This window comes from Equus przewalskii, chromosome 3, assembly GCF_037783145.1.
Source record: "Equus przewalskii isolate Varuska chromosome 3, EquPr2, whole genome shotgun sequence".
NCBI lineage: Eukaryota > Metazoa > Chordata > Mammalia > Perissodactyla > Equidae > Equus > Equus przewalskii.
The window spans coordinates 31,109,783-31,132,291 of NC_091833.1; the positions used below are offsets into that span (position 1 = coordinate 31,109,783).

General features: G+C 58.5%; 1 protein-coding gene across 8 annotated transcripts in view; it reads left to right on the forward strand.

The window, feature by feature from the left end:
• The first annotated feature begins 1,469 nt into the window (after positions 1-1,469).
• Positions 1,470-22,509, forward strand: part of OSGIN1 (oxidative stress induced growth inhibitor 1) — a 33,677-nt gene continuing 12,637 nt past the window's right edge. For all 8 annotated transcript variants that reach the window (XM_070612385.1, XM_070612387.1, XM_070612388.1 and 5 more), the window contains exons 1-2: positions 1,470-1,605; positions 21,948-22,046. The gene's annotated coding sequence lies outside the window, so the exon portion shown is untranslated. The remainder of the gene's footprint in view (positions 1,606-21,947; positions 22,047-22,509) is intronic.

Here is a 22,509-nt window from a genome sequence, read left to right on the forward strand (position 1 = left end):
GAAGCAGCTGACAGCTAAAGTTCTTCTGAAGACAAATGTGATGTATTAAAAACAACTTCAAGAGTCAGTACCAGCCTTAGACCCAGGCAGGAGGAGCCGGCCATGGGCCGCACCACGGGGGCCCCTACACATCGCAAACACTCATGAGAGAAACACATTAACGAACACATGGCCCCTCGTCCCTCCAGACTCAACCTCCACTCGCGCCCTGACAGCAATCGAGCCCCAGAGCAACACTCCCCACACCTCTTGCTTTACGTCCTGGAATCAAAAGACCAGAGAGCCCCAGTGCCGGGCAGGTTGGCGGGTCGTGCTGACGCCGCCAGACATGAACATGGCTTCAGAGCACGGGGTGGACTTGAGCAGAAGGTAGACGAGATTAGGTGAGAGGGAAGGACATCCATCCAATTGTCAGGTCCCTCCTTCCCGCCAGCAGAAATCCAGGATGATTGCAGGACACCGCGTAGCTCCCGCGGCGTGGGTGCAGCTTCTGAATTATATACGCCTGACTTCATTTCTCACGCTAACTCGCCGGCCGGCCACAGGATCCCGGCCGTGACTCTGTTCAGTCCTCTGTGTTGCATTGATGACCTTCGGGCATATATAGTGGCTCTATACCGTTGTTGCTTTCCATTTCATCATTGCAAAGGACTATTGATGAGGATCAAGGCCAGGACATATTTTATTTGAACCCAGATACAGGTCCTAGTCCTGGCCCCATCACTTATGAGCTGTGTGGCCATTCCTGAATTTACAAGTAAATGTGTCCTTCTTAAGTTATAAAACAGATGTAAACCACTAAAATAATTTTTTCAACGTAGAATTTTTCATACTGGTATTCCAGGTGAGATTTTTTTTTAATCAAAAGCCTCTGGCTGCTGGCAAGTTTGGAAAGGTTGGATGAGATGATTGGCAGGCCCTTCCGAGGGGCCGCGGTGATCCTGGAGTCTGGGCGGCCTCCCCCTCCGCCCGGCCATTCTCACTTCCGCCTTTGGGCCAGCTGCTTGGGTGGTGGCCGTGCTTCTGGGCCCTGCTGGCTCCAGCGGCCTCCTTTCTGAATGAGGTGTGACCTTGGTTCTCCTTTTGCAGTTCTGTCTAGAAAGGCCAAGTAAAGAGAGGACACCTGGCCTGTCCCCAGGGTGGAGAGCCGCCTGTCTGAGACGCCCAGGATGCCCACAGGCCTGGTACCCTGGTCCGCTCCCACACCACAGACGAGGAGACCGAGTCCCACAGAGCTTCGGCCCTGGGCCCCGGGCCACGCCTGGAGCAGGGGGTGCCTGCCTGTTTGCAAGGTGCAGCCACTGAGGCTGCCGATACTCTGGTGGAGCCTCTGCAGCGAGAGGGAGCTGGGCCCGGCCAGGACCCGGGGACAGAGCCTCTCTAAGACGTCCCACTGCTGACAGGAGCCCCCAGCCAGCCCAGAGCAGGACTTTGTGATGCGACAAACAGGCCGGCCTGGCCTCTGGTCCCCCACCTCTCCAGCTGCCACATCTAAGTTGGAGGGGGGCTAGTCCCCCCGGGGAGGGCCAACTCCACTGTGCCTGCTCCTCCTGGCCAGTGCTGGTCCCCTGTCAGCCCCACAGCACCCAGCCTGTTCGTCATCAGGTAAGGAGGGGCCCGCGGTGGGCAGCAACAGGGTCTGGTGTGGGGCCTGGTGTGGCCAGAGAGGAGGAGGGGGCTCCAGAGGGGCAGTGGCCAGGCCCTCTGGCCTTCTGGCCCTGGAGTGAGGACGGTTAAGCATGTGGGCTGTGGAGTCGGGCGGCCTGGATGGGAGCCCCTGCCCCACACTTGCCGTCGTGGGATCCCAGGAAAGTGCTGGAACCCCTGAGCCTCCGTCTCCCCAGCAGTAAAATGGGCTAACGCGGGTCCCTCCCACGCAGAGCTGCTGGCAGGCTGACAGAGCTCCTTTTCTGTGGGAGGCCCTAGCACACGCCTCCAATGTGGAAGGTGCTCAAAACACGTCGTGGGCCATCGTCAACAGGCCCGGGTGCGGGGCTCTCCTCAGGGCGCCAGCCCCTCGCTGACTCCCAACACCACCTCCTCAGGGAGCAGCCCTTTGCTGCTCCCCACCTGCCTGCCACTTGCGGGGGCGGGGGACAGGACAGCCAGGGGCAGCTGTCCCCTCCTGCCTCTGTCCTTCTGGACCTGTGGCTCTCCCCTGGGCTCGGTGGCAGGCCGACCTGGGCACCTCGGGCCACAGATAGTCTTAGGTTTGTGACTCGGAGTCTCCGGGGTCGGGCCAGAGCCTGACACACGGTGGGCTAGCCCCCAGGAGATGGTGCGCTCCATGCTGTGGGCCTCCCGCCAGTTCTGCAGAGGAACTCCAGACCCCGCACGGAGGCCCAAGGGGCCATCCGCCTGCCACGACGGGGGACACTGAGGCCTCACCAAGCTCCTTCTGTTTCTCAGATGTTCGTGCCTGTTCCCCCAGCCCCCACCCCAGCCCTGAATCAGATCCCTGGCAGCAGTCCAGTCCCGCCAGTCCTGGTCATCCCAGTTTCACCATGAGAGCGCACCGCTGGGCCGGGCAGTGTCCAGGCTCCACTGGCCCTTGTCCTTGACTGCTTGTCCAGCCCTGCTCTCCTCTCTCTCTCTGCTCCCCTGAGCCCCTGGCCTCTGCTCCCCTGAGCCCCTGGCCTCTGCTCCCCTGAGCCCTTGGCCCTGCTCCCCTGAGCCCCTGGCCTCTGCTCCCCTGAGCCCTTGGCCCTGCTCCCCTGAGCCCTTGGCCTCTGCTCCCCCAGGGCCCTTGACCTCTGCTCCCCTGAGCCCTTGGCCCTGCTCTCCTGAGCCCTTGGCCTCTGCTCCCCCAGGGCCCTTGGCCTCTGCTCCCCTGAGCCCTTGGCCCTGCTCCCCTGAGCCCCTGGCCTCTGCTCCCCCAGGGCCCTTGGCCTCTGCTCCCAGCCCCGAGCCCTTGGCCTCTGCTCCCCACACTCCTATGCCCTTGGCTGGTCAGGAGCCCCTTTTAAGCCTTCTCAGCTGCTCGGCCAAGACTGGGGTCCTGTGGGCTCTGACCCCAGGCCTGCCGCTTACTGTGGGGCTCACCTTGGGAAGGTCACGTTGCCTCAGTTTCTCGTCTGTAAAATGCCTCCAAGTGCAGCTCCCTCATGGGCATGCTGAGAGGCTCCGTAACGTAATGCAGGTGACATGCTGAGCTCCGCGGGGTGGGGAGCGGTCTGCAAATGTGCCCCCCTTCCCATCCCTGGCCTCGTGGCGTCCTCCCACCGCCTTCCTGGGGAGCCGCACGCGTCTGTGTGCACTCGGATATGCTCGAGGCCCCTCGCCCGTGACGGTAGAACATCCCTTCCGTGCAGTCTGTTTTCCTGTTCTAAACAGCCTCCAGGGCTGACAGCAAAGCTCCTGGGGCTTCAAGGTCACAGCCATGGCTGGGAGGGTCAGCAGGGCCAGGCTGCACCTCGTGCTGCCCTTTGCTCTCTGCCCTTGGGCGACTCCACCCTGGGCAAACTCCAGGCCCAGGATGTTCTCCCAGAGGGATCAGGTGCCCGGATCCAGGAGGAGGCGCCACCAACCACACCCCTGAGCCGCCTCTGTGCCTAGGCACGCCCCGCCTCCCCAGCTCCCAGGAGCCGGTGCACAGCTGGGCGGAAGCCCACAAAGCCCAAACCTGAAACTTGGGAGGGAAGGTAATCCTCAGCGAAGTCACCCTCAGCCAGGTTTCGAGCCCCTGCACTCCCTCCTGGGGGGTTTTCCTGGGGCCGCTGTGATGAATCATCACAAACTAGGGGACTGATGCAACAGAAATTCATCCTCTCCCATCTTGGATCCCCACTTGCTCCAGAGGCTGGGTTGGGGTGTGGGGGGGGCGGGTCCCTCCCGCCTCTTCCTGCTCCTGGCCCCCAGGCGGTCCTGGGCGGTGGCTGCGTGCCCTGGCGTCTCTGCCTCCAGGTCCCATGGCCTGGCCTGCGTCTGTGAGATCTCCCTCTTGTAAGAACCCTTGGATTTCGGGCCCGCGCTAAATCCAGGATCATCTCGTCTCAAGATCCTTAACTTGATTACTCTGCAAAGCGCCTTTTTCCCAGGAAGGTCGTCTTCACAGGCTCCTGGGGTTAGGCCTTGCGCACATCTTTCGGGGACCACCATTCAGCCCACCACTCCTGTTCCTCTCTCCAGCGTGGGATGGTGTCTCCACAGCGACTCGGAGATGCAGGCGGTTTGCACTGTGACGGTTCGTGCGCTGGACCAGCAACCCGATTACGTACTCCGGCCGCTCCCCAAGCACCTAATGTTAGAATGGCGGGGAGGGAGGGGCTGGAAGAGCAGACATCCCGAGTATTTGAGATGCCAAGTCCCTGGAGAGACCCCGGTGCTCCCGGCCCTTGCCGGCGCAGAGCACCAGCCCCTGCTGGCCAGTGAATGAGATGTGACCCGCCCCAGTGCCCTGGCCAGAAGGAAGCCCAGCTCCGGCCTCCTGCCTCCCACTCTTCTGCTCTCCTGGGCTCCGCCAGAGGGAAACCCCAGCCAGGGGTTTGAAGGTGCCCTGCGGGAGATGACCCCTCTCCTGACGTTGTGTCTCCAGGGACAGAAAGGTCAGTCCCAGAAGAAGGAGCCCAGGAGACCGTGGTCCTAGGGGTGGTGGTCTCTTGCTTAAGGAATGCTTGTGGCTCGTTTCATGCAGTGCTATTTATTGAGCACCTGCTGTGCCCCAGGCCCTGTACGAGGCTTGAGATCCACCAGGGAACAGAACAGAAAGCACCCTCCCCTCCAGGAACTTGCATCCCAGTGTGGGGATTCAGACAAACAAATGAACAAGTAAGCGTGAAGTATGTAAATTAGCGGTGAGGGCTGTGTAGAGAAACTTAGCTGGTTAAGGAGGGTCCGAGTTAGTACTTTACTGGGGCTGCTCTGGCCTCACTGAGAAGACATTTGAGCAGAGATCGAATGAATTGAGGAAACAAGTCACGTGCACTTCTGAGGGAAGAGTGTTCTAGGCCCTGGGAACAGCAGGTGCAAAGGCCCTGTGGTGGGAGCCTGCTGAGAGCAGCAAGGGGCCCCAAGAGGAAGGGTGGGAAGCAGAAGTGGGAGAGGAGGCCAGACAGGTGACACCAGGTCAGAGAGGACTGGTTAATACCCAGGTGAGGAGGCAGTCATCAACGGGCTGGGTACACCACCTGGCTCTGTGCAGTGTGTGGTTGTCCCAGCTGCTGCACGGAGGATGGCTGTGGTCAGAGCAAGCCTGGTGAGGACGCCCCATCAAGTCAGGAGGCTTTGCAGCCAAACAGGGCAGGGACGGGCGGCCGCGGGGGTGGTGCAGGCTGGTCCGACTCCAGGTGTGTCTGCAGGTGGCCAGCTGGGACCTGCCAGTGGGTCGGGGGTGGAGCGCGAGGAGCCAGGCTTGCCTCAGCACAGCTGGAAGTGGGCGCAGCGACCGGGGGCGTCCTGGCAGGAAGGGCTTCCTGGCGCAGGGTCCCTGAGCCCCGAGTCCCTGGCTCCGCCCGGCCGCTCCTGCCCTTGCCCGTCACTGCCCGCCCAGCCCAGGCCCTGCCAGAGCCGGGAGCAGGACGCAGAGCAACGCTGTGTCCCCAGGCTCGGGGACGCAGCCCTGCTGCCCTCGCAGCCCCTGCTCGGCCCCTGTGGCCCCCTGGCTGTCACCACGCCTCCCTGGGCCACTCGCCAGCCCCCTCCTGTTCAGAGCCACCCGCAGGGGCAGCCGGGCACTCGAGCCCTCTCTCTAGGATGTGGCCACACTGTTGGAGACACAGATGCTCCCATGTGGGGCCTGGACGGCATCCACGCCCGGGGCCTCCGCCAGCCACAGACTCTTCCGGATCGGGGGGTGGGGAAGTGGTGCAGGGAGAGGTGGGGGCGAGGAGTGGGAAGGAAAAGATCGGAACCCCGGGCCTGCCCTCCAGGCTGCTTTCTTTCTTCTGGGCCTGGCTCTATCTCCTGTTATGGGTTCCTCCGTCCATAACAGTGATAATAACAATAGTGGCAGCTAGCGCTTCTGGGGGGCTTACCATGTGCCAGGCCCAGCTCCCAGTACTGTGCCATCCCCAGTCCTGTGTGGGTTGCTTGCTTTTTTTTTTTTTTTTGAGGAAGATTAGCCCTGAGCTAACAGCTGCCACCAATCCTCCTCTTTTTGCTGAGGAAGACTGGCCCTGAGCTAACATCCGTGCCCATCTACCTCTACTTTATATGTGGCACGCCTGTCACAGCATGGCTTGACAGGCGGTGCGTAGGTCCGCACCCGGGATCTGAACTGGCGAACCCCGGGCCATGGAAGCGGAGCATGGGAACCCAACTGCTAGGCCACCAGGTGGCCCCCGGGTTGCTATTTTTATCCCCATTTTATCCATGATGAAACTCAGGCCCAGAGTGGTTAAGTCACTCACCCCAGGTCACCCAGCTGGGAAGTGGCCCCTGAGGCAAGTTCCTCTCAGAGTGCTATGTGTTCGGTGCTTTCTGCCCACCTCTCAACATCCACCATTCCTCAGCCCCGGAGTTTAGTGCTCTCTGTCCCACTGCCACCCTCATGCACACCAAGCAGCCCCAGGGCCTTTACCCGTGCTGTCCTCTCTGCCTGGAATGCTCTTCCCGTGCTGGCTCCCCACCCATTCTTGGGATCTCAGTGGGAATGTCACTTCTTCAGAGAGGCCTTCCCTGCCAGCCCATCTTTCCCCCACATCCAGGCTTCTTACTCTTCTGAGACCTCATTTGTTCTGTGAAACCCTCCTGGGGCTGGGAATCCAGCAGTGAGCAAGGACAGCAAGGTCCCTCGTGGCAGCCTGACCTCCGGGGACACAGCCCCGCTGCCAGCATCCACCCGCCCACTCATCCTGACCCCATTCCTCGCTCCCCCACCTCTAAATAAGCGTGAACTCCTTGAATCATGCCCGGACTAGCTGGTCTCCTTGGAGAATCATTGACCGTCGTGGAATGAATCACCCCTTGCTCCCCGCCAGGGCACCACCTCTCAGCCTCGGTTCTCCCCACTTCCCACCCACAAGTCCCACCCTCGGTGAGTCTCTCCTGGGAGCTCCTGAGCAGTAAGACGGAGAAACCAGAGTGGCTTCAAGGATCAGCCCTAAATCAAAAGAGCTGAGGGTGAATGTGGCAAATGACGCGCCCTGAACCTGTTTCCTCTGCTCTGGGGAATGCCGATCTGTCTGTGAGGTCTTCCAGGCCCAGCGCGATCCCCTCAAGACCCCATCTTGAGTGTTCTCGCCATTTGCATTCCTCTTTTCTGAACTTTTTCCAATTTCCAGGTGTTCCTGTTAAGACATGGGACTCAGAAACAAACATTGTTAACTAGCGCCAAATCAAGCAGGACCATCACACCCTACATTCTGGAGATGATACCTTTATTAATGTGACCCAAGATTGCAGTAAAGAAGGTCCATCCTCTTCCCCCTCCTGCTGGTCGCAGCTCTAGAGCAGTGTCTCTCAAGCCTGGCTGCCCATGGGAAGCACCTGGGAAATTTTTAAAAACCCCAGTGCCCGGGGCACACCCCATGCCAGTTAAATCAACATCTCTGCAGACGGTCCTGGGTGATTACTGTGGGTAGCCAGGCTGAGAGGTCGAGCTGCTGGTGTCCTGTGGCCTCCCAGACCTCTGAGCCCCAACCATCATCCCTGAGTCACTGAGTCCCTCGCCTCCTGGCCTTTAAGGGTGACCAGAGTTATTTAGGTAAACGTCTACCCAAGTCTTCCCAAAGTGTGTTCCCGGGAGCACCAGTTTTGCAAGATGCCCCCCGAGGAACGGGGTGTGGTCGGTGAGTTGGGGAAATGCTGCTCCCCCTGCACTGGGGCAGCAGATGAGTCAGGGTGGAAACAGGAAGGCAGAAACACCTGAAACCAGGCTTCCTGTAGAACCAACCAGAAGGGCTGTTCCCACTGAGACCAGCTGGATCCTGGTCGAGGGGTCTGTGGATCCCCAGATGTCGCCAGCACACCCTGAGCCAGGCGCTGACGCCCCAGCGCCCCCCAGAGCTGGTTGTTAAGCGTTTGCCAGCACCCCACTGCCTGCCCACTCTCTCCTCCTGCCCTCTGACCTCCTGCCACTGTCTCCCATTGACCAGACCCAACAGGAAGCCAGCTGGCTGGGGCCCCAGCCTCATGTGGCTCAGGGCAGGACAGAGAAGGTAGAGAACAGATCGGGAGGAGCCAATGGGAAGTCAGCGGCAGGCCAGGCCCCCACTCTGGGGCAGACAGGGACACCTTGGGGTCCACGCACCCTCCATGTGGGGCAGGGACATGCCCGTCTAAAAGCTCACCAGCACTGAGCAGGGCGGCCGGCTGGGAATGGGCCGGTGTGCCTAGGAGGCTCGGGCTGGCGCTGTGATTACACAGCAGACCACGTCAGCCCACACCCCAGCCCCTTGGCACGTTCTATGATGACAGCATGCTTCCACTCAGAGAAAGTGATGTTCCCATTTCGATCGGTTCATCGCCGACACACTCACATGCCGGGCGGTCCTCACTCCTGAGCTACCTCAGAACCCCTGGAGGGTTTGTGGGAACACAGATGGCCCAGCCCCACCCCCGAGCTTCTGACTCAGTGAGTTTGACATTGTGATATAATAAGAAATACACATTTTGGTGGGCATCCCCGTCTCCTGACCAGAGCTCCTAAAACCTACGTAATTTCCTAAACAGTAAAGGTGCTAGGAGCATCTTTAATTCAAACAGTTGATCTTTGACCCCAGTTCCTGACACGGAGCTCCCAGTTCTCTTACAACATCCTGGGTGAGAGGAGCATCTTTTGCTCCAATGAGGTGACTCTGGCTGGGCTCCCGGCCAGCTTCAGGATGATGGGGACTGGTCACCAGATAGAGTGTGATTAGAAGTGTGGAGTTTTTTTCCTCCGGGGAGGGGAGAGGGGTTGGAGACTGAGTTAATAATTGATCATGCCTACATGAGGAAGCCTCCGTAAAAACCCCTCCAGGATGGGGTCTGCAGAGCTGCCAGGCTGGGGAGCACATCCACATGCCAGCAGCGTGACGCACCCCAGCTCCCCGGGGACAGAAGCTCCTGTGCCCCGGACCCTTCCAGACCTCACCTGTGTGTCTCTTCATCTGGCTGTTCACCTGTATCCGTTAAAATAGCCTTCGTCATAAATCAGCAATAGTAAGAAACTGCTTTCCTGGGTCTGTGAGCTGCTCTACGAGTCAGCAAGCCTAAGGAGGGGGCCGTGGGGACCTCTGATTTGTAGCCAAGTGGGACAGAAGTGCCGGTGGCCTGGGGCCCCACTACGTGCGACTGGCATCTGAAATGAGAGGGGAGCGGGAAGTCTTGTGGGACAGGGCTCTTAATCGTAGGGTCTACACCATCTCTGGGTGGTGTCGGAGTCAAATCGAAGTGGAGGACCCCGGCTGGTGTGTAGAATTGGTGGGTGTGGGAACACCACCCGCTCTGGGGTCAGAAGCACCGTGAATGGGAGAGGAAAGGAAAGACGCAGCGTGTTGCTCCTGGGCGGTGGGATGGGCGCCCGAGAGCCTGCTCTTCTAAGTTCCCAGGCGGTGCTGACGCTGCAGGTCTGGGGACCCCACTTTGAGAATTCACAGCACGGACTGGGCTGACCTGTAAGACCCCCTGACAGATATAAAGTGTCTTGCTGTGTTATCACCAACAAGCCCAGGGGGTGCCAGGTGGACCGAGGTGACACATGTGGGCCAGACTTTGCAGTGACTCAAAGGCCAGGTGGTTTGCAAAGAAAGGATGTGGCAAGAAAGGGAGGGCTGGACAGAGCACTCGGGGACCCTCGGTGAGCGGGACGGGGCCGGGCAGTGGCACAGGGTCCCTGAATTCAAGGATGACTTGCTGATAATACAAGGAAGAGGCTGAGGATGGAAACGAGAAGTGGGAAGAGAAATCTTGGGAGAGAGAAGGAACTGATGGCCTGGGGCTGCCCAAGGTGCCAGCCCTCCAGGCAGAGAGACTCAGGTGCAGGGGTCTGGACTGAGCAAGAGAAGGCAGACACGAGAGAGAACATTCTGTGCAATTCCTTTGTGTCCATCCAAGAACAGGCAACACCAATCTATGGGAACAGAAATCAGACGGAGAGCTGTGCGTGTCCACGTTTTGACCTGGGTGGTGTCCACACGGGCGTGCGCACCTACAAAAACTCATCAAGCTGCACACTTAGGATGTGTGCGCTGTACCCCGTGGAAGTTACACCTCCGCGTGTGTCCACCCAGACTCGGCCTCGTCGGTTCCTCTGCTGCATGTTGACCAAGGCTCCCTGCATGTGAGACATCCTGCCGGCTGCAAGGATGCAGCTGGGAGAAAAAGCTCCTCTTCCTGCCCTGTCTGGACGGCATCTCCACCACGATGCAGACCTGGTGTGCCCCAAGAAGCCCCAGAAAAGGCCGCTCAGAGGCGGCGGGCAGATGTGGGCCAGAGACGCTGGTCCAGGCCTGGGAGAGGTCAGGAGGTCGCCAAGATGCTCTAGTGAGGTCCTGCACCAGGTGGCCGCGGGAGGAGGGGGATGGAGGGCGCGCGCTTGGGCAGAAAGGACAGTTCGTGCAGGAGGGCAGAAAGGATGTGCGTGCGTGCAGGGAAGTGTGGGCCTTTGATAAGGCTGGAATGTGAGATTCAAGGTGGGAGAAAGCCAGAGATACGCAGGGCTGCTGGTGGGGGGCCCTGTGGGGCTGCTGAGGTTGACCTTTTCCCCTAAAGGCAGGGGCTGCCTTCAAAGCATTCCAAGCTGAGGGGCGACCCGGCCAGCTTTGGATGGAGAGAGATGGCCGGTGTCAGGGGGCTGGGAGGGGGCCAGCCAGGAGGCGGGCGCAGACACCCAGATGAAGTGCCGTTTCTAATAAACTTCCACCGGTGCCTTCCCTATGCCCCGGCAGTCCTGCCTCTAGGTACTCACCCCAAAAAACGCAAACAAAGGCTCACACAGGAACAGTGGCAGCAAAAAGCTGGAAACAGACAAATGTCCAGGAAACGGGTGAACCAGCTGTGGTGTATGCAGACGGTGCGAGTCTGTGCAGCAATAAAAAGGAGGGACCACAGACCATCAACGTGGTGAATCCCAGAGCCACAGCATCGAGCCAGACACAAGAGAGAGCATTCTGTGTGATTCCGTAGACGTCACAACCAACAGGGGGCAAAGCTAAGGAATGGGGACAAAAGGCAGAAGAGGGGGCCTTCCCGGGGGCGGAGCATGCTCCACATCTTGACCGGGGTGGTAGTCAAGCGGGCATGCAGATCTGCCCACTTCAGGAATGTGCACTGTACTGTATGTGGGTTATACCTCCTTTTATAAAATGATGATGACAACACAGGCGAGAGATGAAGTGGGATTGGGGTAGGGGACAGAGGAGGGATGTGAAGGGTCAGAAAGTGATATGATGTTGGGTCCCATTGCTCTGGGGACCCCTCCCAGGGAACAGTGTGTTCAGCCACTGAGTCGCAGGCCCCCAGACTGTGCCAGAGGAGAAGCCCACCGAGAGCTCTGGGCTGGGCAGGTGCTGGAGGCCTGGTGAGGGGGCGTCATGGAAACCTGGTGTGGGGCCTGGTCCAAGGCCACATGGAGTCAGGACCAGCACATCTCCAGTCTCGGGGCCCCCGCGGAACTTGGTGCAGGTCAGGAGCTCAGAACCCGATGATGGATGAGTGATGAGGGAACGAGCGAATGAACGAATGAGAGGAAGAGGTCGGGGCCAGGCTCCGGGGAAATTCTTTTGCTGTGAGGCGTTTCCTCCCCTGAAAATGGCTGGGTGGCAGACCCCCACTCCCGAGGCTCTGAATGGGCTCCAGGCTCTCAGAGGCCCCCGTGCTGCTGCCGTCTAGACACTTCACGATTGTTGAACACAGGGCCCCACGTCTTTGTTCTGCACTGGGCCTGCCTATTCCGTAACCTGCCCTGGCTCTGGCCTGGGGACAGGGGTCTCTGAGCAGCTTGGGGAAGGGGAGAGGATGCCAAGACTGATGCGGAACAGCTGTGGGGGGGATTTGGGGCTCCCAGACACACACACGCAGCCACACCTTTGCTGGGGACAGTGGGGGTTTCAGGATGTAGTTATGGTGACGTCAGGGGAGGAGACCCCCAAGAACCAGATCCTGTTGAGACCTAGGCTTCTCTCCACCCCTCGAGGTCCCCAGAGGTGGCGCCAGCACAGGGGGTGAGGGACGTCTGTATCAGCGGGCACCGTGGCCCGAGGCTCCCTACGGTCGTGGGTGGGGCTGGCCTTCGGTAGCTCGGCCTGGCTCTCCCCAGCGCCAGGCCCTGGCCGGACCCGGGCCTTTCTGTCCCCGGGCAGGAGGCCACACACAGCAGCTCCAGAGGAAGGAAGAGGAGCTCGTGGCGTGGCTGATCCCGCCCAGGACAGGTCAGATCACACACACCCAGGAGAGGGAGCCCACCGGCCAGCTCTGGACCCCGGGGAGGAGAGACCAAGCCCACAGCCCCGTGACCTCTGTCCCCTCAGCAAGCTCCACCCACTGAACTGTGACCTCTCCTGTCTGCCCCTCACTCCTCCCAACACACACACACACACACACACACACACTCACTCACTCAAAAATATGCACACATCTACACACATACACATACTACACACACACAGTACACACATATACACACTACACACACATACACACATACATACATACATACACATATACACATTCACACACTACACACACACTCAAAGATATGTACACATCTACACACGTATACACACTACACACACATACACACTACACACATATACACACTATGCACATACATATATTCATAAACATACATATACACTCATACGCACACTACACACATATATGCAGATATACACATTCACACGCTACACACACATACACACATGCACACACTCACTCAAAGATATGCACACACTACACACACATACACACACAGCGTCCCGGAATCTGGCCTGTCCCAAGTGGAGCTTCTTCCTGGGGACAGGAAGTGGCTGTGACCTTGATGCTTTCTTGGGATTGCTGCCACAGCCCCTGACCCGTGCTTGCCCATATCCTCCCCACAATCTTCAAAATGCAGGTCTGATCCTGTCACCCTTCTCTGGGGTTTCCCTTAGCTCTGGGGAGAAAGTCCAAACTCCTTCCGCGGCCACCGAGTCCTACGTGATCTGGCTCCTGTCAACCTCTCCAGCCTCAGCTGACACCCTCGCCCAGACACGTGCCCCACGTGTTTCTCAGGAGACTCCTTCCAACCTCAGGGCCTTTGCACCTCCTGTTGGCCTCTCCTGGAAGGTCTTTTCTAGCCTGGTCAATCCTCACCCCACTCTGTTCCTAGCCCTGTTGTCTCTCTCAGGGGGCTTTTCCCGACATCGACGGACTGGTCAGTGAGTGTCAGGACGTTTGGTCACCTGCTTGTTCGCTCATCTCCCCACCGGATCATCATCTCCTCAGGGGCAAGACCTGTGTCTTTTCCTCCGCCAGCATAAGCCCACCTCTTAGGAAAGTACCCGGTGCATGAATTCCTGCGGATTGAGTCATCGAAGAGCAGGGACCCCTGCCCAGAGGTCACAGCCATTTGACGGGGGAAGTGGCATGGAGCTGAATTCCACGGCACATTCCTGTGTGTGACCTAGATGACCCACGTCCCCTCGCTGGCCTCAGCTTCTCTGCCTGGGAAATGAGGCACTGGGCTCCCGGGACAGCCCTCTGAGCAGAGCACTCTGAGCCCAGGCTCTCAGCGGGCCACAGGGATCCCAGAGGAAGATCCGCTCCTGCCCCCGGGCTGCCCACACTGATCAAAGGGAGGTGGAGGGGGCAGGGCCAGGAGGAGGAGACAGGCCACGGGGCCTGGAGGCAGGTCTGGAATCCTCGACAGCCGGTGGCGAACAAACCCATCCTTGCACCGACTTGTGAGCAGAGCGGAGACAGGCCCAGCCTACTGATGTCTCAGCCTCAGTGCCTCGGATTCCAGCGTTCAAACGTCATCGCCTGTAGTGCAGGAATTGTCCCGCGGTGAGGATGGCGGGGGCCCTGCTCCTGCAGCAGACAGCTCAGCAACTCTCCTCTCCAGGCCCAGACAGCCAGGCTGCTCCTCCCACTCCAGCCATGCACCGAACACGTGGAGCCTCCAAGGCCCTGCCCGGACCTGACTCTGCCCGCTGGCAGCCCCCAGCGCTGCAGAGGGCGGGTAGCTCTCCACTCAGTCCAAGGAGCCCAGAGCCTGTCAGGTCCTGCTGGATGCGGCCCTGGAGCAAGGTGGGGATCTCGTCTATTCAGGCAGGCGTGCCCTTGTTCCAGCCAGCTCCTTAGCCCAGCGCTCATCCCAGTGCCTCCATTCCCTCATTGGACTGACCGTTTCTGAAAATGTGCAAACAGCACTGGGTCATGGCAGAAAACTTGGAAATACAGATAAGGAGCAATCCCATTATCCCCCTACCCAGTGATGCTGCTGAGGAAGATGACAGTCATGAAGACGGCGATGATGAAGATGATAATGATGATGGTGAAGATAATGATAATGGTGATGAGGATGGCATGATGAAGATGATAATGACGATGGTGGTGATGATGAAGATGATGACGAAGATGGCAATGGCAATGATGGTGACGGTAATGATGGCGATGAAGATGATGGTGATCAAGATGATGGTGATGATGAAGAGGGCAATGGTGATGAAGATGATGGAGATATTGATGAAGACGATGCCAACAACTAACCAGAAGCCAGCTGTGGTTCAGTTTGGTCTCAACTTAGGGTGGTATCAAAGGAGGCCAAGTAGGTCTCGTTTCCTCAAAAACCAAAGCCACTCACAAAGAAGGCTGTCTTGTGTTTGGGGATAGAATTGGGCAAAATCAGGAAAATAGGCTGCAGGCGGTGTGCTGCCATCACATTGCCTGTCTCGACCCCCGCTGCCCCTTGATTTGCTCCTCTGTACATGTGGCTAATAAGACTACCTGCCTCGGAGGGTGATGCGAAGATTAATTTTACAGAAAGCACTGAGCACCGGCCTGGCATCTGGTCAGGATGTAATAAATCGCAGGTTTTATGATTATCATGTTCATTCCCATCTTTCCATCCTCTCCAGCTCGCCCCCTCTCTGCCCCTGGTGCTACTTCTCCCTTCTTCCCCTGGGCTGTCCTGTCACCTTGGCCCTGAGCCAATGGGGCCTCTAAGCTGCTTTGTAAGATCCTCATGGGTTCTGCCTGCGGTCCAGGGGCCTCCAGAGTCACACCCACAAGAGGGAAGTCACCAGCCGTGTGAAGATGCACCCAGTGAGCACCGCTGGGCTCCAGCGAGGAGCAAGGCTCCATCCTCACCAGTTGGTGGGGGATGTGAGCACCTAAACAGGCCGCTAGGACAATGCCATTTTTCTCGGCTCCACCCCGGCCTCTTCTGTCTCTCTCAGTGATCTCCTTTGATCAGCAGGCTTTCGACATCATCTGTTTGCCAACAGCACCCACACACTCCAGCCAAGACCCCTTGGTTCCCACACCCCAACCTCCTGGACCCAGCTGGAGAGGTCCACGGGCATCTCAACGTGGAAAGACAGCCCTCAACCCCCGCCTTACCCCAGCCTCTTCCGGCTCCATCTCCTCCACCTGGTAGATGCTCCGTCCTCCATCGCTCGCTGAAATGAGAGAAACGGCTGGCGTTCTTGACTCCTCCTCGCTCACCCCGGTGGTGGCTGGAGTCGGCTCATGTTTTGAGATCCAGTTGTGCACATCTCTTCCCAACTCTGCACGGCAAGCGGGTAGCTTGAAACCAGCTGTGCTGGGGATATTTGCACCGCAGGACCTGGCAGATGCTACAGATCAGGGCTTCTCTTTCGGGGGGGGTCTCAGTTGTTTCACATTTAGCAGACCCTGCTGTTCCTTCTCCAGTTTAACCCACCTCCAAGTCACATTCATGCCAGCTCCAGAATGGACCAACAACCCATCAGTTCTCCACTTAAACTGCCAACATCCTGACCTGGGGCGCTGCGGCTCTGGCTGAGCAGCCACCCCAGCCTGCCAGCTGCTCCCGTGTTTCCCTCTGCCCGGTCCCACCGGTCCCACCGGTCCCCGGCTCAAAGCCCTGCAGGTGCTCCCATGGCAGCCCCAAGAATAGCCAAGGTTGTCTCTGGGCCTGCAAGACTCTGCGTGGCCTGGCCTCGGCCAGCCCCCAGGGCTCCTCCCTCCTTCCTCCAGCCTCCTTCCAGCTAACAAGCCTGTTCCTACCCTCGGGCTCTGCATGTGAGCATCCCACCCTGCCTTCCCTCAGCTTCCCCCACCCCAACTCTGGGGGCGACCCAGTCCACCTTAGCTGAAGGGCCACCCCTCCAGAGGGCTTCCCGTGATGCCCACCACCCCCACCCCCTGGCTCCCTCCCCAGCTCCCTCTTACCATCTTCACTCTAACTCAGGACACTTGGGTGAGAATTGCTTGCTGGCTTGGCTGGTCTGGTTCGCAGAGACTGGAACCTCGGAATATACACAGCACAAATCCCAGCACACAGTAGGGCTTGGGAAATGCAAAACACACACACACACACACACACACACACACACACACACACACACACGCTTCGTCCGAGAGGATCAGAGACAGATCTAGAGAAGGCTGCCCAGAACAGGAGGGGAGCAGGGCAGTGCGTCACCGCGGGCAGTGCAGGGAGGCCACACGTGGCAGATGGGGACAGATCCGTGCACTGGGGGCCTGGAGGAGGGTGAGGAGAGACAGGGTGGATGGAAGTAGCCCTTCCAGGTGAGCTCCTGCAGGGGCCGGCCTCGGGCTGCCTGCCAAGGCCGTGAGGCCAGGGCGGGCCTGAGGACAGCCAGGGGGCGCCCAGAGGTGGTCAGGCAGGGAAATGCAGGGTCTGGTTTGCAGTTTATAGGTTTCTAAGAGACTCTGGAGGCGTGCGGGGCCTCAGGAGAGGGCGACCAGATTCTGGAGTCCTGCTTCCCCTGTGGACAGGACCCCGCAGCCCCAAGGCCTCTCCTTGGGACTTCCAGGACTCCGCCTGCAATTGCTCTTCTGCAGAGAAACACGCAAAATCCTCCTGCGGCTGTTTGCTGGTCCTGTCCCTGCGGAACGGTCTGGCTCACCTGAGGCCCTGACCCCACGTGCCCAGGAAGGCAAGGCCCCAAGGGTCTGTGAGACCTGATAACGGAGGCAAACAGGCTTTTTCAAGCAGCATGTGAGGCGAAAGAAACAAAGAAAGTCATGCTGCGGGGGCCAACGGGCCACAGCCACGGATGGCACAGAGGACACAGCGTGGCAACCCAGGGCTGCTCGGTGTGTCTGTCCAGGACAACGAATGTGGACAAGAAGGACCCACAGACAGCCTGGGGCCTGCGGGCCTCCTCATGCAGCCAACCAGCTCCCAGGGAGCCCAGGGGCCTGGGACGTGCCCTTGGAGGAACCACAGGACACCAGCTGGACTCTCAAGGTCAGGGACAAGCAGACGGGCCTCGGTTTTCTGAGGCATGACCAACGTACGTGCTGGAACTCCAGCCCCGAGTACAGATTATTCACAGATTTCAAGCCTGTGGGGAGGATGCAGCAGTGGCCCAAGGACGTCCCATGGATCCGCCAGGAGCGGGCAAGTCAGATGACTGTCATTCCTCTGTCTTGTGGGGCCTACAGCCTGCTGCAGAAGGTGGTGTAGACAGCGGTGGTACTCAAACTCGAGGGAGCGTCAGAATCCCCCAGAAGCCTGGTGAAAATGCAGACTGCTGGGCTCACCCCAGAATTTGTGATCTAGTGGGTCTGGGGCAGGGCCCAAGAATCTGCATTTCTAAACGTTCCCAGCTGCTGCTGCTGCTCCAGGGACCACACTTTGAGAACCAGTGCCCTGGAGGACGTTGGCGGGGTCAGGGGTTAAGGGGATGTGGGCTGGATGTTTGGGAAATCAGCAGGTCCAGAGCCACACAAAGGACTCGGCCCAGAGTAAAAATGTCTGGATGGTGGTGGGCAGAGAGGAGGGGTATATCCCCCATTTACTGAGGACCCATAAGGTGCCAGGCAACAAGCTACCCCGGGGGACAGGTGTTACTCCCCCCATTTTATAGACAAGGAGCTTGAGGCTCAGAGAAGTGAAGTAACTTGCCCAAGGATGCACAGCTAGTAAGTTCCAGAGACCGGACCCTTGTCACTCACCCCTCTGCCAATCATAGAGTCACGTCCTCTGGAGGAAGGGTCTCTAATGATGCGCCACAGGACTCTGTCTTCAACCTTGGCCAATTCAAAATTGTCATCAAAGATTTAAATATACTGAAGCCATGCCAATCCATACGAAAATGATATAAAGCCAAGAGGGGCAATCCATGCTCAAAACTGCTTTAAGAGTCTATCAGGAAAGTGTGAAAGCAACAAGATTCATTCACTCATTCACTTAATATTTACTGAGCTACTACTATGCCCCAGGCCCTGTGTTGTGCACACACCAGTGAACAAAACGAAACAGAGGAAATCCTTGTCTCGAATTGTCTTTACTTATGATGATTATTATTGATTATACAAAGATAACGGAAATTTGAATTTTTAAAAATCCGTCTATGATTCCGTGGCCCCGGCGACCGGCCATCAGTGCGGTTTCGCCGTCTGCTTCCCTTGCTCCTGTCATAAGGAGTTCATGCCTCCCGGCTCCGCAACTGCCATTTGCAAAGGCTGAGAATGTTCCTCTCGCAGCATTCGCCCCCATGTCCTGACCTGTCCTCAGGAGCCGGCCCGGACGCGGCTCGCGGTTTGTGCCGTGAACATCAGTGCGGGGGTGGCGGCTCCTGGTTTACTGCAGCTGTTTCTGGCTCGGGGGTTTTCCTTTGGGATTGGAATTTGGGGCTCAGAGGATGGCTGTGCACTCAAAGAGTGAGATGAAATGCCACGGGGGTGGACGTCAGTGCTCCATCGAGTTCAAAGGTCAATGTCATGAGAACCGAGTCGGGGAAACTAAGTCACGGTAAATGAGCAAGGCCACATGGAGGTTCATCCATTTGGTGGGGTCGCTGGTTCTCTGGGCTTCTCATGAGGCCCCGCCAGGGTCACCAGCCGGCCTCTGCTTTCCTGGGGGCCTTGCTTTTCTGAAAAACTATTTCTCTTTCAGACTTCGTGGCTGTTCCTACAGTCGCGTAAGAATGTGATTTACAAAAAGATGGGCCCCCAGGCTGGGGGGTCTAATGGATTGGGCGCCTCCTTGGGCTGGGTGCAGTTGAGGCTGCATCTCAGTTCATCCTCCAACTCCAAACAGGGACAGAGGCTCCCAGCCCTGTCTGCATGTGGGAACCGCTACGAAACTCCCTGCGTCCAGCGGCACCCCAGCCCGGTGCCGTGAGAATCTCTGGGGATGGGTTGGCAATTAGTGTATCTTTCAATTCACCCCCAAGTGACTCTGATGTTCAGCAGCGATGAGAAGCACTGCTCTGCCATTATCTGCATCTCATAGGCAAGGAAATGGAGGCTCAGAGAGGTTAAGTCACTTGCTCAGAGTCACACAGCTGAAAGTGATGGAGCCAGAATCCCCGTTGGCCTGACAAAAGGGAAGCCTTTTACACCCTGGGCTGTACCTCACTGGGCGGAAGGTACATTCACTCTCTGCCAAAACTTTCCTACTGGTTTTTAAGGAAAAGAGTGGGGAATCAGGAAACAGAGAATGTGGCTGGTGACCCCCAGCCTCAGCCCTATGCAGACGCTCCTTCCGGGGCCCACACCGCATCCTCCTCTGACTCCTGACCGCCCGGGCTCTCTCCATGTGGGGGGCGCAGGGCCTTCCCCAGCTTTGACATCCTCCCCCAGGGTCTGCGGTGACTTGGGGATCAGGCACCTGCACTGAGCCCTGCTCCCTCCCCCGGGCGTCCCGGGGCAGCAAGGACAAGGACGGGGTCTGCCCCCAGACAGGCCCCAGTCAGAAGCCCCTCTTCTACCACGTTGCCACATGGCCCTGGGCAAGTCTCCCCCAGTTTCTTCATCTGTAAACTGAACTTGTCACGGAAAATATTTGCCCACCTCCCTGGTGGGGGCAGAATCGATGCGACGAGGTGGAGGCCAGGGATCTGTGAAGGGCAAGGCGCGGGCAAATATTAGTTCTCTGTCATGTGCTGGCCTGGTCATGCCAGGGCACTGGGCAGCCCGGGTCGCAGTCCCAGCCCCTCCGCTTCCCGTGACTGGGCCACATCTCACACTCAGGGCCTCAGTCTCCTAACCTGTAGGATGGGCGAGAGGTGGCCCCGTGCCTTCCTCACTGGACTCGGCTACGGATCTAAAACACGGATCCCCGAGACGCCTCATAGTGTGGGCACCTTGGAAAGCCGGTGGCCCTGGGGATAGTGGCCCTTCAGGAGAGGTCCGGCTGTGCCTTTGTGTCTGAGACAGGAAGGCGGCTTCGTTCCCTCCATAGTTCCTTGTTGGCCTTTCTCCTAGAGGTGCCCAGACTCTGCAAGTGCAACCCTGCTCTGCTGCTCATGCTGTGTGACCTCAGGCTCAAGATGAGCCTCAGCTGTGTGTAAAGAACCTTCTGTCCACAGTGCCTGGCGCCCAGAGGTGCCCAGCAAGTGCAGAGCTGTGGGAGCCGCCACAGAGAAATAGGGATGAGGAGGAACAGAAGGGGGCAGGAAGGAGGAGGGGCCAGGGGCCGCCCTTCCAATGGTCCTGGGATTTCTTAGGAGAGAGGTCTGGTGAGTTTGATATGGGAGTGAAGGAATCCATTTCAAAACCCAGATCCCCAGGGAAGCAACCTGAAGTTACCCCATCCTCTCTTCTGCTGGTCCCCCAGCTCCGGAGCACCTGCAGTGGATTGGGGGAAGCATTGGGGGGCGACAGGGCCTGGGGTGGGGGCAGTGGGGGGGCTGCCACAACAAGCGCAACAGGCCGCTGCATTTGAGCTCCTCCCGCATCCAGGCCCCTTCCCTCAGCTGTAGTGATCAGCTGCCACCCCCTTGCAAGCCCCACGTTGGCAAGACAGGTGCACAGATGGGGAAACTGAGGCTCAGATGGGACGCACCTCTCCCAAGGCACACTGCCCACCCAGCCACTTGCCGTGCTCCAGGGGGACCAACTGTCCTGGTTTGCCTGGGACCGAGGGGCTCCTAATACACGGCGGGGCTTCCAGTGCTGGGCCCGGGGATCCGCGTCTACACCAGCAGGTGCCGAGGTCCAGTAGGAGGCGCATGTGTGACTCAGTTTCCCAGGAGCCACAAGAAGCAAGTAAAAAGGAGGTGAAAGGAAGTTTAATACAGTATCTTTTTTAACCCAAGGTGTCCAAAATATTTTCATTTCAATATGTAATCCACATAAGAACTATTAATGAGACATTGTATCTTTTTTTGGGACTAACTCTTTGAAACGTAGTGTGTCTTCTGCACTTAAACCGAATTTGCCAAAGAAAATACAGGCTGCCCAGGTAACTTTGAATTTCAAATTAACCACAAACATTATTTTTGGTATAAGTACATCCCCAACATTGCCTGGGACGCACTTATAGTAAGAGATTACTTCCTGTCCATCTGAGATGCAGTTACCTGCGCACCTGGCTTACTGGCCACCCCGCAGCCCTGCGGACAGCACACCCGGCGCAGGCTCGCGGCTCAGGGGCAGACCTGCCTCTGTTCTCGGGGCGAGGAGACGGGGCGGCTCCAGGGGAGTCGGGGGGCCAAGAGGCGCCGGTCCCCATGTCCCCCCGCTCAGACCTGTCCTACTCCTTTCCTCTCTGCAGCCCCCTCTAACCCTCACCCCTCTGTCTGCCTAGGACATTATCTGTCTTTGTCGTAGTCGAGCTTTCCAGAAGCAGCTCCAAACATTCTATTTCTGATAATCTCTTGGCAGACGACAGGGAAGAAAGTCCACATCTCGCCCACAATTCTCTGTATCAGCAAACTTTCAAAATCCGGAAAAGGGGTCAGGGCCAGCGGGGGCGATGGGGCAGGTCGGGGAGGGTGGACAGGCGAGACCCAGAGATGGGGGCCGGGGGGCCCACCTCCCTCCCAGGCTCTCCCCTGCAGACCCCAAGCCTCAGCCTCGCCCCCCATGGGCTGAGACACTCTCAGTGGGAGTCTCTGACCCTGGGGTGTCTCTCTCTGCCTCAGTTTATCCAAAAACACTGGGAAGTAGCAGACCAGAGCCCTGGGATGGGGAAGCGGAGACAGCGAGGCGGCTGCTGGGGAGAGACGCAGCCTGCACCAGAGGTACGTCTACCGGAAGCCGCACTCCCCGGCTGCCACTGGGCTCCCGGTGTGTTCAAAACTGCTGGCCAGGTCCTGGTGTGTGTGGGTGTAGGCTCAGCGTGTCAGGGAGTGTTGGTAACAAGGCCGTGGCTGGAACAGGGGCCCAGAGAGGTAGGCCACAGGCCCAAGGTGACACAGCACACTGGGAGCAGAGCTAGAAGCCAGCCTGGGGGTGGAGGCCTGGAGCAGTGGGTTTCCCCTGCCCTCTGACCCATGCTAAGTACTGTGTCACATGACCCCAGGGGGCACCACAGCTGAGGATCCCAGGAGGAAAGGGACCCCGGTAAAATGAGGCTCCGAAGGGGCAGTGCCCCCCCCACCCCGAGCGCACCCAGCCCACAGGGCTGAGTCCAGAGGCCAGTTCTTACCCACCGTGTCACATGCAGGGTGCAGCCCAGCCCAGACAGGTCACATGATTTGTGGG